The sequence below is a fragment of the Ictidomys tridecemlineatus genome, chromosome 5 (assembly GCF_052094955.1).
Source record: "Ictidomys tridecemlineatus isolate mIctTri1 chromosome 5, mIctTri1.hap1, whole genome shotgun sequence".
Lineage (NCBI taxonomy): Eukaryota > Metazoa > Chordata > Mammalia > Rodentia > Sciuridae > Ictidomys > Ictidomys tridecemlineatus.
In genome coordinates this window covers 174,791,819-174,809,117 of record NC_135481.1, presented here as the reverse complement: position 1 = coordinate 174,809,117, position 17,299 = coordinate 174,791,819, and the positions used below count along the sequence as shown (strand labels likewise).

General features: G+C 56.0%; 1 long non-coding RNA gene across 1 annotated transcript in view; it reads left to right on the top strand.

Moving 5' to 3' along the window:
* The window catches only part of LOC106144721 (uncharacterized), a 35,929-nt gene extending 21,940 nt beyond the window's left edge, over positions 1-13,989 (top strand). Inside the window, exons 5-6 of the long non-coding RNA XR_013439615.1 lie at positions 489-4,435; positions 4,991-13,989. This is a non-coding gene — a long non-coding RNA (uncharacterized LOC106144721). The remainder of the gene's footprint in view (positions 1-488; positions 4,436-4,990) is intronic.
* The last annotated feature ends 3,310 nt before the right edge of the window (positions 13,990-17,299 follow it).

Sequence of the window (17,299 nt, the reverse complement as noted above, 5' to 3'; positions counted from 1 at the left end):
TGAGGCAGGACTTCTGGCCAGGAGCTGTCCCTGCCTGCCTTCACCATAGACCAAGCCATCTTACCCATTAGCCCCTGAGTTGCTGAGCAGGAGGACTCGGTCATGTGTGCGCCTCGGCCCACTGTCAACCGTGTGTACTGAGCTCTCCTGCCTACTAGCTCTGGAGCCTTGGGCAACTGCTCTGTGTTGGTCCCTCCGTTTATAAAATGGGAACAATACCTGTTGCTGCCTCAGGGTCATTGGGAGGACTACAAGCGTTGCTGTGTACAAGGGACTTGGCATGTAGTAGGTGCTCAGTGTGCTGGGATTTCATGTATGACACTGCCCGCAGCATCTAGCATTCACCCGGCCCGTGTTTGTGGGATTCTGTGAAATCAGTGTCAACTAGACAGCCCCGGGCCCTGCGGCCTTGGAGCTGGCAACCCAGGGAGAGTGGATGGACACGAAGGAGGGAGAGGAAGCCCTCAGGCCTGTGCTGCTCTTCCCAGGAAACCGAGCAGCGCTGTGAGGAACAGCCCAGGGCGAGATAAAGGAGGGTGATGGCGCCTTCAGACACCACAGCCGGCAAGTCTCCTGGGGGAAGGGCCACTTGAGCAGGCCACAGAGGAGCTCCAGGAGGAGTCTTCAAAGTTCAAAGGCAGGAAGGAGCCTGGCCAAGTGAGGAGTAGCCCGAGGTGGAAGGAGATGAGGCCCAGTAGCTGGGGGGCCGGAAGCCAGGGTGTCCACTGCACCCTGAATGAGGTGGGTGGGAGAGGGTGGTGGGGAGGTGCCGCCTACAGCCCGGGGCCATTGTTGGAGAATAACTTTCTGCTCCTGCAGGGAGGTGGCTGCTTGGTTATTGGGTTGTTGACTGTTATTTATGGTGTAGCCATGGTTTTGTTTGGATTTTGTACCAAGCATGGAACCCAGAGGTGCTTTTACCATGCAGCCCCATCCCCAGCCCTTTTTTATACTTTATTTAGAGACAGGGTCTCATTGAGTTGCTTAGTGCCTCGCTGTTGCTGAAGCTGGCTTTGAACTCGCCATCCTCCTGCCTCAGCCTCCCGAGCTGCCAGGATGACAGGCGTGTGCCCCGGCGCCCGGCATATTTTGGGTTTTGTGCTGGGTACTGTCCTCCACCGGGGCCTTCTCCACTGGGGATAAAGAAGACACCTCTGCCCTCCTGAGGAAGACTTCAACTTGGAGGGGGGCACAATGGCTGCCATCGGCTCATCACTAGGACACCAAAGAAGGGCCTTCTGTCCCCTGAGCCTCCCCCCCCCCCACGCCAGCTTACGAGAGTTTCGGAAAGTCTTCTGTTCCAATTCATCTCTCCAAGTCACATCAAAGAAGGAAATAACTTGATTCCCAAGAAAGTTTGCTGCAGCCTCGGAAATTAGAATAAAACCCCAAGCTGCAGGAAGTGAGCAGAGGGTTGGGAAGAAAACATCCACTCGGTGGAATATTCCATCACCATTAAAATCATCATTAAAAGTTATCAAAAAGTTATTATTATAGGGCATAAAATCTCGTGGAATTATGTGCAGTGGAGGGTGAAGAACCCAGGAATCTCTCGCAGCGTGTCCCCAACTACAAACCAAAATAAAAAACAACATGCCCGGCAAAGTGGAGAGCAGTTGGTAGAGTGCTTGCCCCATGCACAAGGCCTGGGTTCAATCCCCAGCACCACACACACAGAAATAAAGTGAAGGGCTTGGGGAACCATGCACGGGCCTCCCCCTCTTCTTTTTGTATCATCCCCAAAGTCTATAAAGTATTTCAGCTCAGCAAACACTTGCTCACTATCTGTTTACTTCCCGATGAAAGAAATGATGAAGTTCAGTAAAAGCGTGCAGGATACTCATGATCCCTTCTTCTGCCTTGGAGAAGACAGCTGGTGGCAATCATTAATGCTGCACCAGGGACATGCCAAGCCACAGCTCCAGCCAGGCACTGTGCTAAGCACTGATCTCTAGGAGAAGCTGGACTTGCCTCGGGCTTTTATTTTATTTATTTTTTTGACAGTGGTGGGGGATCAAACCCGAGGGGCTTAACCACTGAGCGCATCTCCAGCCCTATTTTATATTTTATTTAGAGACAGGGTCTCACTGAGTTGCTTAGGGCCTCGCTAAGTTGCTGAGGCTGGCTTTGAACTTGCAATCCTCCTGCCTCAGCCTCCTGAGTCTCTGGGTTGCCCGGGGCCTGAGTTCAAGGGGCCTGGGCTTCATTTGTTTTCAATTCAAATTCCTGCCCTAGCGTCTCCCAGCTGTGTGATTCTGGGCGCCCCAGTTTTCTCTTCTGTAAAGTGGGGTCAACCTAACCTAGAGTCTGCCGCCCAAGCTTGCGGTAATGAGTGGGTGGTGATGTTAAGAATGTGGCCTGGCATGGGGTGACACGACTGGGTGACTCGCCGACTCTGATGGTTATGCATCTCCACCCATCTCGGCCTCTCCATGGCGTCCAGGGAGAAGGTTGTATTATCGGCCTGTTCTACAGACAGCGGGGAAGTGACCGGCTTCAGGCCTCTTGGTCACTGAGCAGAGGAGCTGGGGAGGGTCCCACATCCAGGCCCCCAGGCTGCCTCCTCCGGAGGTCCAGCAAGAGGGCCTAGCTGGGGGCTGCCCTGCCCAGCCCGCTCTGGTACCCTCCAGATCTCAACCCTGCTGGTCAGGAAGGAGGGCACCTCCCAGGATCTGGGTGTGAGTCTCAGGGCTGTGGGACCCTCTGCGGCCGGCAGAGCTGATCTGAGCCTCCCCTGCACGTGTGGAAGGAGAGGCTGGTGCCCCCTGCACTTCTGAGGCTGCCTCTAGGGCGGGAGGCAGGAGCGCTGCCTGGACCCAGGGACCCACCCCTGCCCTCCTGCTGGGCCAGCTTCTTGTCTGTCAAGTGGGGATGGGACAGGATGGTCCCTGAGCTGCTGTCCAGAGCTGATAATGGAATTCTGTACGAATTCCAAGGAGGAGAGTGGCCACAAATGCATCCGCTCCCGGCTGACGGGGCTCTTTCTCGGTAAGCCTCACTTACTCTGCCCTGTTTCTCGGTGTATTTTTTTTTTCTAGACCCTTCTCCTCTGAGCCAAAGGAAAGAAGGCCGGAGGAGAAGGAGGCTGGGCCCATTTCTCAGCTCCAGGGTCCAGAGATGGGCAGCCCCAGGCCCGGGTGGGTCCCCTGCCATCTGCTAAGTGCCGCCTTCTTTCTTTCTTGGGGATGAGAGCCAGGAACCAACGGGGCGAGTCTTCGTGTGGGGTGCAGAGCCACACCAGGAAGCCAGGGGAGGAAGAAGGGCAGTGGGGTGGGGGAGTGGCAGGCCGTGGCACCAATCAGGGAGTCTTGGCCAGCCTGACGGGGCCCGCCTTCCACTAGGGGAGCCCCACCCGGGCAGACAGGCCAGACCTGGTCCTTGACTGCGCTCAGTCGTTAGCCAGGGTGTCCCGGTGGGTCGTGAAGGTGGCTCAGCTGGAGGACGCCTGTGACCGCAGTCCAGAGGAGACCCCAGTGCCCCTCCCTGTGGATGCCACATGTCTTCCATCACTCATTCAACAAACGTGGAGTTCTGGGCCGCGTGCCAGGTGCAGGTCTGTGCGCCTCACAGAGATCACCTCATTACTCCTCACACCCGCCTTCTGAGGCAGACGCTGCCCTGGGTCCCATTTTATGGAGGGGGAAACTGAGCCCACACGGGTCCCGGGGCTCGCCCGAGGTTTCCCAGGCAGCGGGCTGCCAGCCACCAGTCCAACCTGGCAGTCTGCTCCCCAGGCGGTACCCGCACGTCTCTGCCACCGTCTCCTCTCCAGCCACAAGGCCCTGGCAGAGATTCCTGGGGACTTTTCCATTTTCATTTCTTATTGGCTCAGGGCCACGCAGCCTGCACAGACTTGGGGGTGGCTGAGGACAAGGCAGGTCCCAGCCCCACCTGAAGCCCCTTCTCTGCTCTCTCCAACTCTCCCACCTCATCCAGCTGGGCCCGGTGGCCCATGCCTGTAATCCCAGTGACTCAGGAGGCTGAGGTAGGAGGATTGCAAGTCTGAGGCCAGTCTGGCCAATTAAGTAAGATTCTAAGCCTCAGAATAAAAAGGGCTGGGATGGGGCTCAGTGGGACAGCACCCCTGGGCACTCCACCCCGTGCCACCTCAGCCACCAGGCTTCTGAGGGTGCCGTCCCCGCTGCCCCCCACTCTTCCTTCCCTTCCTCCCTAGTTAGCTCCTCTCCCATCACCTCCCTGCCTGACCCCAGGACCTAGCCCAGGGCGGGTGATTTGGGAAGGAGCGTATCTCGAGGTCTCTCTGGATTGTAATGCTGACTTACTGAGCACTTAGGAGCCAGGCGGCGAGTCCAAGCCTTTATATCCTTTCTCACTCTATCTTCCTAACAGCCTGCTGGGTGGAAGTCCAGGGCCCAGAGAGGCACAGTGACTTCCTCAAGGAGACCAGCCATGGAGCAGCAGTGTCAGGATTTAGGTGAGGCTGTCTGTCCCCTGATCTTAAACCATGGGTCCCTCTCTCTAGGTGACCCCGACCTCCTCAGTGCTGGGTGAATAGTAGGTGCTCAGTAAATACACACAAACCCCTAACGAGTAAGAACTTCCCTCTCACTACACACGCCTTTGTCCGGCGCCAGGTTGATTTGTCAACCCTTGAGTTTTCCCTCTGCTTTGGGGCTGACCGAGTCCCCACTTGGACTGTCACAGAGATTGGTATTTCCCCCACTAAAGTGTCACCTTCAAAGTTGGAGATTTTCCTGAACGGGCGAGTTCCTGTCTCTGACAAGGCTGCATCTTAAGCAGCTCCCTGAAACCTCTGGGACAGACTGGCTGGTAGGAATCTGATCACCAGGTTCCCTGCGGGGCCAGGGGACTTGGGACAAGCTCCCATACGAGAGCTCCATATTCAAGCAAGTGAGGTGGCTCAGAGTGAAGGCCAAGGTGATCCCGAGCCAAACTTTGACCCAACTCTGCCTCTGGGAGCTGTGTGACTTTGGCCGTGTCACTTTGGCTCTCTGTTTCACCTCTGTAGACTGAAGTCAGTGCCAGCACCTGCTCAACAGGACTCCATGCGGCTTGGAGAAGAGCCATTCTGCCGTGAATGAGGATGTCGCCTGCACAGCCTCAGATACATGGGCTCCGTACCCTCCCCTCCATTGACACTGGGGAAACTGAGGCAAGGGACAAGGAAGTGCTTCCTTTTGACATTCGGCTCGCTCACCTCCCGGGGGCCTCTGCCGCCTCCCCCCCCCACCAGCCCAGCCCAGAGCCACCCCTGGCAGATGCTGCGGCGGCTGTTGTAGCTGCAGAGCGGGCGCTGCGGCTCCCAGGGCTCCTGGCACGGAGGAAGTGCCCGCTCCGCACCCCGCTCTCCTCCTGCCTCTGCTCGGGCACCAGCTGGGAACCATCGGCGGGCCCGCGTGCTTGGAGGCAGGGGACTATCAGTATTGACCTATGCTTGACCTCAGACTGGGTGGGTGGAGGGGCTCCTGAGGCGCCAGAGTCCTCCACGCTCCCCTTCCGCCCTCCCCTGCTCACCCAGCCACAGAGGCCAGGGGGCCCGGGGTTAGATGCTCAGCCGTCTGGCTGGACTCCCGCTCTGCCCCCTACCGACAGGCTGTCCCCGGGGCAGGCTGCTGATGGGGGGGGACCTCATTTTCTTCAGTTCTCAGGGATGTTGGGACTATTGGCAGCTACAGGGCAGGCCGGAGATGAGAGGTGCTTGCATACAGTTGGTGCTTAATAACATCAGCCATGGTTAATGCCGAATCTGAGGTTGTTTGGGTACCTGGGATTGAACCCTTTTTTATATTTTACCACGGAACCCATTTTTATATCTTATTTTGAAGCAGGGTCTAAGTTGCTGAGGCTGGCTTTGAACTCCCGGCCTCAGCCTCCTGAGCCGCTGGGATCACAGGTGTGCACCACCGCTTCCAGCCCCACAGCTACTTTGAAGGGTAGATGGTGTGATTCTCGTCATTAAAGAGCAATGCTGGGTACAGAGAGGTTAAGACGTTGCCCTCGGGCTCACAGCCGTAGGGCTGCAGGTGTTCACTGAGCACCTACTATGTGCCAGCCTCCGTGCTAAGGGCTGGGGACATAGCGGCGGGTAAGACAAAGATGCCCTTTTCCAGCCCACAGGCTGCTGAGCCACCAGTCGGCAAGTACACCAGTGTCGTGTCGTAAGGAGCACCGCGAGGACAAGGGACACGGGGCTCCGACCTGGGGAGAGCTGTTCTTCTGCGTAGTCTGGAGTGCAGGGATGGGTCGTGACCCATGGTGACCCTGTAGGTCAGGCACGCTCCAGGATCCCAGGATCGGGGGTGCCCAGAGCTCCGTGTCCCGGGTCAGCTGCAGAGTGGATAATAAACACTGCCTGCCGGGGGGAGGAGTTCAAAGAGGATCCGGGACCTGGTTCCCTGAGCCTCCCTGTTCTCCTCTGGAAAATGGGACAGACAAGCACAGGTCCCACTGGGCACTGGAGAGCTGGGGCACTAGAGGCCCTGATCCTCGGTGGCTGGAGTGGGCAGGGGACCTTCTGTTTGGCTGCCTGGCACCTTCCAACATCCTGGCCTTGTGAGCCCCTGAATCCACCTCATGGAACTGACGCTGCCTTCCCAGCCTCCTCTGCAGCCAAGGGAGAGTCCCCGACCCAGGGGAGCCTGTGCCCCACTGGCTGCAGGTGGTGGCTGCTACTGAGTGTCCAGCAGGGACAAAGGTCCTGGGGTCAGCATCCAGCTTTGGTGTTGGCGGCACAAACTCTCATCTTGGGGCTCCGTGGTGTTGGCAGTGGAGGGACCCAATAGGATTTGGGGCTTTTTTGTTTTGGGTACCGGGATTGAACTCAGGGGCAACCGACCACTGAGCCACCTCCCCACCCTATTTTGTATTTTATTTAGAGACAGGGTCTCCCTGAGTGGCTTAGCGCCTCGCTGTTGCTGAGGCTGGCTTTGAACTCACAGTCCTCCTGCCTCAGCCTCCTGTGCCTCTGGGATTAAGGCGTGTGCCACGGGGCCCGGCTGATTTGGGGGCTTTTTATAAAGTACTTTTCTTGACGGGGAGTCCCAAGGTCTGGTGTCGCCCTCGTGGGGGTCCCTCGAGCCCCTTTCCAGTCTTGGGACCTGGTGACCCCAGCCCAGGCCATTCCTGGAAACTCCGTCACGTCTTCTGCCTGTGGAGCTGGAATCTCTGTCCACGGCCTCATCCTCTGCCCAGCGGGGGACTTGCAGGTCCCTAGTTCGGGGCTCCGTCCTCCCCTAAGGGCCCCGGGGTGTCTGCGTTTGTGTCCCGGCTTCCCACACAGCTCATCGCGGGGCAGGTCCTGGTGTCTGCCGCTGCCCTGTCAAAGGGGCGCGGGGCGTGGTTTTCACACTCCTGCCCATTCGCACGCTTCCCTGGACCCTGGGTCCATGTCCTTCTGAAAGTGAGGACGCAGAAGTGGACACGAAACCCCAGGACCCTGTGCCTGGGCCTGAGCAGAGAGCCGAGTCCCCTCCCTGGCTCTGGATGTTGGACTTCTTGTTACGCGACCAGACTACTCGTCAGCGTTTTCGTGTATTTTTCCTGATGACATGCAGCAGCCACCCCTAAGTGCTTTGTTTGTAGGCCCCTCCCATCTTGTCCCTGAGACTCCTCTTCCTGTCCTTTCTCTCTTAATCTCCTCCTCCAGGATCGCCTTGCCCCCCGCCCCCACCCCACCCCCGCCCTCAGGGACGGCAAATCGATGGCAGCTCAGGAACGCAGCCTTTGGTTGGTGGCAGTTGCCTGGAACTCCCTGGGGCAGATTCTAGAAGGGAGTTTGGGCTTCTGTGAGACGAGATCTGGGATCGACTAATGATGTCTGCAGGGCGCTGCGAGGGAGGGCTGAGGTGCTGTGGCCGTGATTTCTGTCCCTGTCCTCGAGGCTGGAGGCCAGAGGACCGAATCCAGGAGCTGCCTCGTTAGCTGGGCTACAAGACGCTCCACCTTTGATCTCACTAAAACTCATCCTTTCGATTTCTGAGTGTAGGGGACAGGCCCATGTGACAGTGGCAGGGTCTGTGGCTTTGTCACCTGATGGGTTCTTGTCCCCTCACATCGCAGGTTCCCTGAAACACTGTCTGAGTCGGACATTGTGACGGGCATCGGCTCCGTCTTGTACGTGGGGTGGAATGAAGGAGCCCGTGCAGCCCGTTCATGCAAATTTGTTTTCCATAGTTTGGTGACGGCCTCACGGTGACCCGGCCCTTTGTGATGCTGTCCCTGGCGTTTTATTAATTTAAAATGATCATTCTGAGAAAGGCCGTGGACGCCGCTAGACCCCCAGGAGTCCCTGCATCTCCCTCAGGAAGGTGAGGTCCTGGGGCCTCCCGCCTCCTTGCCTGGGTCTGGGGGGCCGCACCGGGATGAGGTGACGTCCCGGAGCCTGGAGAAGCTGCGCCCCGCAGCCAGCCCCTGGGCCACCTGCCCTGAGAGGCCACGCAGCGCGGGGTCTGGCGGAGCCCCCTCGGAGGTGGCCGGGGGTTGTGTCTCCCAGAAGAGGGGACTTCTCAAGACAGCAGAAGGTGACCAGCCCCGGGGCGCCAGGAAGAGTGTCCAGAAGCAGGAAGGGCTCAGGCCAGGCGCCAGGGAGGGAAGAGGACAGGGGACCTGGGTGCTGCCGGCAGAGGAGGGACGGGGGAGAGCTGGAGGGGCCGGTGGCCCTGGAGGTCATGCTGGGCCCTGGTGAGGTCACCCTGGCGGTGGCGAGCCAGACGTGGGCCCCTCCTGCTCCTCCTGTCTCAGAGGCACAGGGCCGTGACTTCAGTGGCCTGGGGAAGTTCAAGGTCACCGTGGGGGTGGGCGGGTGGAGGCCCCAGCACCAGGGCTGACGGGGCTGACCGGGAAGCTGGGCCAGGGCTCCCTGTGCTCCAGGCCGGCTCTGGCTCCTTGATTCTTGGGCCCTGTGGCCAAGGGCTCCTGGCCGCGGCCGGGCTGGCGGGGTGTGCGACGCGGGGATTACTCACGCCCCAGTTGTGGCCCGGCCTGTGCAGGCTGCCGGGTAATGAGGGGGGTAATTAAGTGGAAAAGACGGAGCAGCGGGGAGGCCGGGCAGCCGGGAGGCCGGGGCAGCAGTCACTGGTCCCTTTCAGGAGCAGGGGGTGAGATAATGTCGGATAATAGCCTGGCCAGGCCCGGCCCAGGCAGCGCGGCCTGGGCCGAGGGGAGCCCCCCAAATGGCCCAGACAATTCAGCCTTTTCAGGAAAAATGGGGGGGCTCAGGCAGGGCCCGGCTCCCAGGGACAGCTGTATGGAAATGACAGCGCCTCTCCTTGGTCCTGCCTTGTGTTGGCTGAGGGTGGGGGTGAAGCCCTGGGACCAGGAAGTGAGTGAGCAGATGAGCGGCCCCAGGGCCTGGGAGACTGGAGGCGTGTGGGGGCCGCAGGTTTGGTGGTGAGGGCCGCATACCCCTGGGTCCGACTCACCTGGGTGGAGAGGGTCACTAGGCCGAGGCCCACCGGGGGACCTCACCTACGTATGGTTCTACTCTGAGTCTTGGGACTCTCTTCTGTAAAATGGAGCTATCAAATGGTCTGTCACTCCCAGGAGTGTTTGGAAGATGAGCATACAGTGGGTGCTCTATAAATGCTCGACAGAGTCAAGTCTAGAATCAGAGAACAGGAGTAAATAATTAGTACCTACCACATTCTAGTGGTTCCTGGTGCTGGGAAAACAGTAGTGAATACACATGCCTTTCTTCTCAGAGCCGACATCCCAAGGAGGGAGATAAACTATGGCTCGTTAATTATTTAAACATAAAGTATCACTCACACCCCAAATCCCGTTTTTAGAAATTTATTCCATGAATGTGTTTGCACGTGTGTGAAATAAAAGCATTCAAAGTTTTAATTGTAGTCTTGGAAATGATCTAAATGTCTATTTATACTTGAACTGACTAAATAAAGCATGGAGTATCCAGCCATGGAATACTATACAGCCACTAAAAGTGAGGTCAGGCTTAATGTACGGGTACAGAAGCATCTGCCAGACGTGTTGACAAATGAGAAAAGGAGCATGAGCAAAGGTTTGTGCAAAAGGCTGGGGGCGGGGCAGGCGATAAAAATTTTTCTGTTAGCTGGTATATAACAAACTACAATAGGTGTCACCTGTGGAGACTGTAGGATTGGAATGAGAAGGGTGAGAGGGAGGAGGGCTTTGCACTGTATACTTTTCTATAGTTTTAATTTTTGTAGCAAGTGAATATAATATAAGTTCAAAATAAAAGAAAATGAAGAATTCAGCTTCCTCTTTCCTCCTTCTCTTCCCCAATATTCGTTTGAGTTAGCCCTGAAGGGTTTGGGACCAAGCAGGGAAGACAAGTGAGGGGGCAGTGGCCTAGTGGGTTGGGGGACTGAACAAGCAAGTGCAAATATTCAGGTTAAGGAGAACCAGGCTACTTATTGCCGGAAAAGGGAATTACACCTGTGGAAACCAGGAGCCCCGTGATGTTGGATTGGAGTTGGAGGAAATTGTGTGAACTCATGTTTTATGTGTGTGTGTGTGTGTGTGTGTGTGTGTGTGTGTGTGTGTGTGTGTGTAGCTGGGGACTGAACCCAGAGCCTTATGCATGAGAGTCAAACATTCTACCAACTGAGCTATATCCCCAGCCCTTGAACTCCTGTTTTCGGCATATACAGATAGATAAGTGTAGTAGTCAGATTTTCATCACTGTAACAAAACACCTGATGTAGACTAATTATGAAGAAAAGAGATTTATTTAGCACACAGTTTTAGGGGTTCAAAGTCTAAGACTAGGTGCAGAGGAGACATTGGGTTGTCTTCTTGGGAAGGCAGTGAATGGTGGCACATTGGCATGGGGGCGCCCACAGGAACAAGTGGTTCCATCTGGGACAGGAAACCAGAGAGGACAGAAAAAGCCAATCTTTTATAACAACCCTCTGGAGAGAATCACCGAAGGATGCCTGAGAACCAACTTCCCCAGTGGCCTAAAGACCTCCCACTAGGCCCCGCCTCTTAAAGGTCCACCGCACTTCCCACTACCAACCCCAGTGGACCCTTGGGAACCCAAACTACTCCCAAAGTGCAGCAGCAGGGTGCACGCGCATCTCTGTGTGTCGCAGGCGTCTATGTCCACCCTCTGTTACAGAGAGGGCCTGGAGGCAGCAATCTGCTCCTTATGTAGCCATAATAATGCCTGACGCCCAGGTCTGGTTCCTAAATACCGGCCTCCGCGGAAAGGACCCGGGGCTTGGGAAAGCAGCTGGGTTGGGGGGTGGGGGTAGGACTGAGAAAGCGCACAGCACCCAGCGCCCTGGTGTGTGATGCTGGAACTCATCAGAAGAGGACAGGGGCCGACCTGAGGGGATGCTTGCTGGCCACATCTGGGACAATTGGAGCATCAAAATAATGACAGTAACAGATTGGAACCTGTGGAATAAAACTAGGCCTCCAGGGGCCCACCTGGTAACAAGCACCGGGAGAGGAAGCGCTTTCTAATAGTGGATGCCCAGGAGTCAGTGACAATCAGTCCAGGCAAGGGTCACCACCGGGCCAGCCAGGCACAGTGCCAGCACCCCCCCCCCCCCGCCATGGTCCCAGGAACTCAGGAGGCTGAGGCAGGAGGATCGCTGGAGCCCAGGAGTTGGAGACCAGCCCAGGCCACACAGTGAGGCTCCATCCCAAACCAAACCAACCAAACCAACAGACAGAAAGTCATCTTGTAACACTTTGTTGCAGATAGGAATTTCACATTGTGTTGAAGTGTCTCTCCCTCCCAAGACGCCGTGGTCACCAACAGGAGAGTGACTTTATAGTCACTCAGAATCAGGGCAGAGACTATCTTGGTCAAGTGCCGAAAAGTCATGCCACCCGTTAGGGGACAGACGGACATGACCTCCTGCTGGAGAGTACCAAGAAGAGACAAAGTGACTTCCGTCATGTTCCTGCCCATCCCGCCAAACCGCCATGGAATCGAGATCGGCCACCGGATGAGCCGAGCTGAGGAGGCTTGAAATCCCCATGAGCATCCAGGTGACGAGAGGCAAGGAGGACAGAGGGACCCTTCTGGGTAGGGGAGGGCAATAGGGTGGTGAGATGCTCCCGCGTCTGTGACCACCATCTGTCCATCTGTCTTTTGAGTGTCCTTCTGTTTCTTATAAAGGGTGTCGACTTTAGGACAATGGCCCCCCCACCCACGGGGTCTGACCTTGAGACGTCCTTGGTCCCGATGGCCGTTACTGAGTGGGGTGGTTCTGTGAGGCTGAGGGGCAGGCGGACGACGGAGGTGTTCTGGGGCGATGGGAAGTCAGGTTGGAACCTACCCTACGGTTCTGGAAGAATCGCTGCCGCTACAAAAAGGGAACGAGAAAGCAACTGTGTGGAGGTGCCACCATTTGGAGGTCCTGGGTGAGGAGGCGGCCTACAGGAGGCTGCACCCCATTTGCAGCCCTCCTCCACGTTTAACATCACCGCAAAATAAGAGGGTGCTCAGATGAAGCCACACCGCGGCCTGTTAGGTGGGGAGAAGCAGCCGTGGGCAGGGGAGGGAGAAGGGGGTGCCGTCCTAGAGGGTGTGGAGGGCAGCTCCCTCGGGAAGGCGATATTTGGGCAGAGACCTGGGTGGGGGGAGGGGTTAGCTGTGGGCACCCGGGAGACCCCCCGGACTGAGGTTCTGAAGAAGGGCCCTGCACGTCAGCACGGCGTGTCTGTTAGTTTCTTTCTTTCTTTTTTGGTACCAGGGATGGAACTCAGGGGCACCCGACCACTGGAGCCACGTCCCCAGCCCTGTTTTGCACTTTATTTAGAGACAGGGTCTCACTGAGTTGCTTAGCGCCTCACTGTTGCTGAGGCTGCCTTTGAACTTCTGATCTTCCTGCCTCAGCCTCCTCATCCGCTGGGATGACAGGCCTGGGCCTCGGCGCCCGGCTGCGTCTGTTAGTTTTCGCCGTGTCACAAGTTGCCGTGAACAGGGCGGCTTAACCCCCACACCCTTCACTCACGGTTCTGGAAGCCCCAGGCCTGGCACAGCGGGACCGGGCTCCTGGGGCAGGAATCATGGGAGAAGTCAAGGCTCTCGGGAAGGATCCACTTCCAAGCTCACTCTCGCTGGCCGCGATTCAGTTCCTTGAGGCTGGAGGACGGAGGGCCTCGTTTTCATGGTGGCCGTCAGCCTCTAGAGGTCACCTGCACTCCTCAACCTGTGGCATTGCCATGGTCACTTGGTGTGTGGAACCCCCAAGCCTCGGGCACCGGCCAGAGGAGACCCACTGCTTTTACAGGGCTCAGGGATGGGATCTGGCCAACTCCGAGAGTGTCCATGTCTTCACGTGACCTGTGCCAAAGAGCCTGGCCGTGGGAGCGGACGCTGTCACATTTGCCGTCCAGGGGATCGTGCGGGACATGTGCGTGGGGAGAGGGCTGGCGGTCCTGGAAGCTGCCCATCCTGCTGGGGGGTTTGGGAACATGGATGCCGGTGCAGCTGGAGGAGGGAGAACCGGGGCTGGGGGATGCGGGGTCAGAGACGGAGAGATACAGATACACCCTGAAGGCCAGAGGGAGGCTGAGGTCCCCAAGGTGACCTTGTGCCGTTGTGCCAGTTCCCTCACGGAGACGCCTCTGCTAACGAGTCACCTGGGGTGGGACCCAGTAGACCATTAAGTCAAAGGAAGACATCAAGGAGGAGTCCGTGGTGGGGCGAGGGGACCGCTGGGCACAGGTGATGAATGGGTCTGCTCCGTGCAGGGATCCGGTGGGTACAATGCCAAGAGGCCGTCAGCTCCCCGAGGTTCCCAGGGAAAACCTAAAACCTAAGAAAAAAAAAAGGTAAAAAGGTAAAAAGGTAAAAAGGTGGCTGGAAAAATACCTGAAAACCTTCCAGAGTTGAAGCAACAGGATTGAAGGAAGTGTCCCCCACCAGCCCCATGGCGGACAGCTCGGCCGGCCCCCTCAGTGTCGTACATGCACTGTGTCTCCGTGACTCCGTGTCCTCTCCATGCTAAAATTTCTGTCTGGGTACACTTCTCCATGGGGTCACCCGCAGGGTGCAAAACAGAAAGGTACAATGGGGGGGCGGGGGGGGGGCGTGGGAAAGAAGTCTCCCTCCCAGCCCCGACCCCAGCCCCCCACCCTGAGGCCAGTTTGCTGAGCTAGAGGTGCTGCCGTGCCTGCCTGCAGGAGTGTCTCAGCCCTCCTGTTCCACGATGTCAGCAGCTCAGCCTTTTCTTTTCCTTCTCCCCACCTGCCAGTGCATCACGGAGACGCCTGCTTTCTTTTGCAGTCCTGGGGATTAAACCCAGGGCTTTGCACACCCTGGCGGGCACCCTGCTCCCCAGCCACACCCCGACACTTCCCGCTCACCTCGGACACTTCCCGCTCACCAGGAGCTGCTGATCCCTTTGCATCTGGATCCTTTTGCATTTGCAGTAGAGCCGTCTGCTATTTGGATGAACCGTCCTTTATGGTCAAGTCCTGCTCTCGAACCCGCCACCTCTTTTCCTAACCACCTGAGGGTCATAGAAGCTCTCCTCATCCCCTGCTTCCACCCAGAGACTGCCCCAGAGGCCCGCCTGGCCCGCTCCGTGACCACCTCACAGGTCTGGGTTTTGCCAGGTGGAAATGTGGGACACTTGAAGCCTCGTTCCTGGGGCAAGTAAAAGTCAAAAGGCAATTAAGAGAAGGGGCGGGTCCTGACCCACACTCTGAACACACACAGGTGTTTCTCCGAGGTCTCTAGGAACGCATTGCCGGGTCGTAAATATGTGCAACAGTAATGCTGCATTGTTCTCCAGAGTCACTGTGCAACTGACCCCCCAGTCACCGGTGTCAAGGAGTTTGTTTTGTTTCAACATAATTGATTACATTTGAATTTGTGCACCTTTTTAAGGTTTGCCAATCTTATGGTCATGAATGAGCTTTTAATTTGGATTTCCCTAATTATTCAGCGGTTGATCATTTTTTGTTTATTGACTCTTCATATTTTCTTTTTTTTTTAAATTTTTTTAGAAGAGGGAGGGAGAGAGAGAGAGAGAGAGAGAGAGAGAGAGAGAGAGAGAGAGAATTTTTAATATTTATTTTTTAGTTCTCGGCGAACACAACATCTTTGTTGGTATGTGGTGCTGAGGATCGAACCTGGGCCGCACGCATGCCAGGCGAGCGCGCTACCGCTTGAGCCACATCCCCAGCCCTTGACTCTTCATATTTTCTATTCGCTATCTAGGTCTGTTCCAATCTTTAGTCTGCTTTTTTTTTTTTTTTTTGATTGTCCTTGTCTTGTTGATTTGCAGGAGCTCTTTGTATATGTTGGATGCTCATCTTTGTCCGTCATGGTTATACCAACCTCTCCCAACTTGTGACTTGTTTTCCCACTTTTTAAAATGTTGAACTTTTTTCTTTCTTTCTTTTTTCAGACAGGATTTCTATGTTGTCCAGGCTGGCCTTGAATTTATGATCCTTCTGCCTCAGCCTCCCAATTAACTGAGATTACAGGTGTGTACCACTGCACAAGGCTCTAAATGGGTGAATTTTAATGATGTAATATTAATTAACATCTACCTATATGGTTTGTACTTTTTTTGCTTCTTGTTCTAGAAATCCTTTCTAATCTAAAGTCCTCTTAATCTTTCTAGGATGCACATTTGTATTTTTTAAAAGGAATTATATAGTACCTCCTGTTCCGTAGCTACTTTTCCACTTAACAGTATTGCATGAACGTCTCCCCATGTCTACGTATTCTACAGATTCACTGGTAAATGTTGTATAGTTTCCTTTACATGGAAAGTACCGTCTTTATTTGCTGAATCCCCTATTGATGGACACTCAGGTTATTCTCAGCTTTTTTACAATGATCCACAATGCTGCCGAGATCATCTTGCACTTCTAACCCACATTCACGACTACTTCTCTTAGATGAAGTCCTAGGAGTGAAATTGCCCATTGAATTTTACCAAATTTGCTAAAGGTTCCACTTTTGACTTCTGTTTGAGTTCAGCTGCTGTTTCCGAGGGTCTGGAGCCCCCAAAAGGAGGGGTCCTGGAGAGAGCGTTTAGAACCAGCGCAGCGGGCAGGCACCTTCTACCGTGTGTGTGGCTCGGGTCACCCTGAGCACCCGGCCCCCCCACCTCCACGGGCGAGACCCTGTGTTGGGTAATGTGAGGGAGGAGAGCTGGCCAGCACTCAGTAGGTCCCTGCCAATGAGCTGCGTCACGAGTGGCATGAGCCGTGGCCTCAACTGGAGTTTGCAGGGAGGATGGGGAGTGGTGCCTCCCGGACCAGCCTCCTGGGGCGGGCACATGACGTTCTCAGGAAATGTCTGTCTAGTGAACCAAGAAATTCAGAAAGTCCCTGGAGAATTCTCATCTTGAGAACTCCCAAACCCGAGGTCAGGATTCCCCTCTTGCCGGGGGTACCAAACTTTGAGTCCTTAAGTATTTATTTTAGCAAACGTCGATGTCTGCCCTCTCAATGGTGGTTGATAGTGATTTTCATTTATGGCGTAGTAGAAAGGTCTCCATTAGCCGGGTTTGGCTTGACTTTTTTAAATGAGGCCATCTGAAGTAGACCATAAACTGTGAGGAAGAAGGACTGCGTGTGGGGCTTGGGGAGGGGAAGGGCTGGGATTTTGTCCAAATTTGGAGAAATAGTGCAACCATGGAAACCCCCTCCTTGGAAGAAGGCCCGAGGCACGACCTGGTTGGGTTAGGGCAGAGCAGGGCCTTGGATTCCCAGTGCAGGGCCCTGGAGGCCCTGAGCAGGGAGGATGCCCCGTGGAGGCCACCTTGGTAGAGGCCGGACCATCAGGAGGGGCATCCAGAGTTCCTCTTGGGACAGGGTCATATTGAGGGGCTAGAAAGTGAGTTTCCCTCCTTGTGTTCCCTGACTCAGAGCGACTCTGTGAGGCTTCGGGCCACGGCAGATCACCCCGTCCATTTACAGACAGAGGCTGAGACAGAGGGGCAGCATTCACCCAGGGGCAGGGGTCAGTAGGTGAGGGACGAGGGCCTGGCCCCCATGGCCAGCATGGTGGGAAGGGGCAGAATTGGGTTGGGATTTCTGTGGCAGAGGGTCAGGAGTCAGACCTCTGGGACCAGGACCCTCACAGCCTTTGTGTGATAACAGTAGCCACAGCCGTGAGCATTTATTGAGCACCTACTGGGCCAGCTCTGCGCTGCGCCACCTCGGCAGTGTCACTGAACAGTTTGGACTGGCTGAAGGAAGGGTGTGTCGTGACCCCCGGAGAGGGTCGAGGTGGGGGATACTGATAGGTGGTGTCTGCTCAGAGAAAACCACAGGAAGACAGGAGCGAATGAGCTCATTTCACCTCACGACAGACACCGGGAGGAAGCCCAAGGGCCCCGTGGTCTCTGAA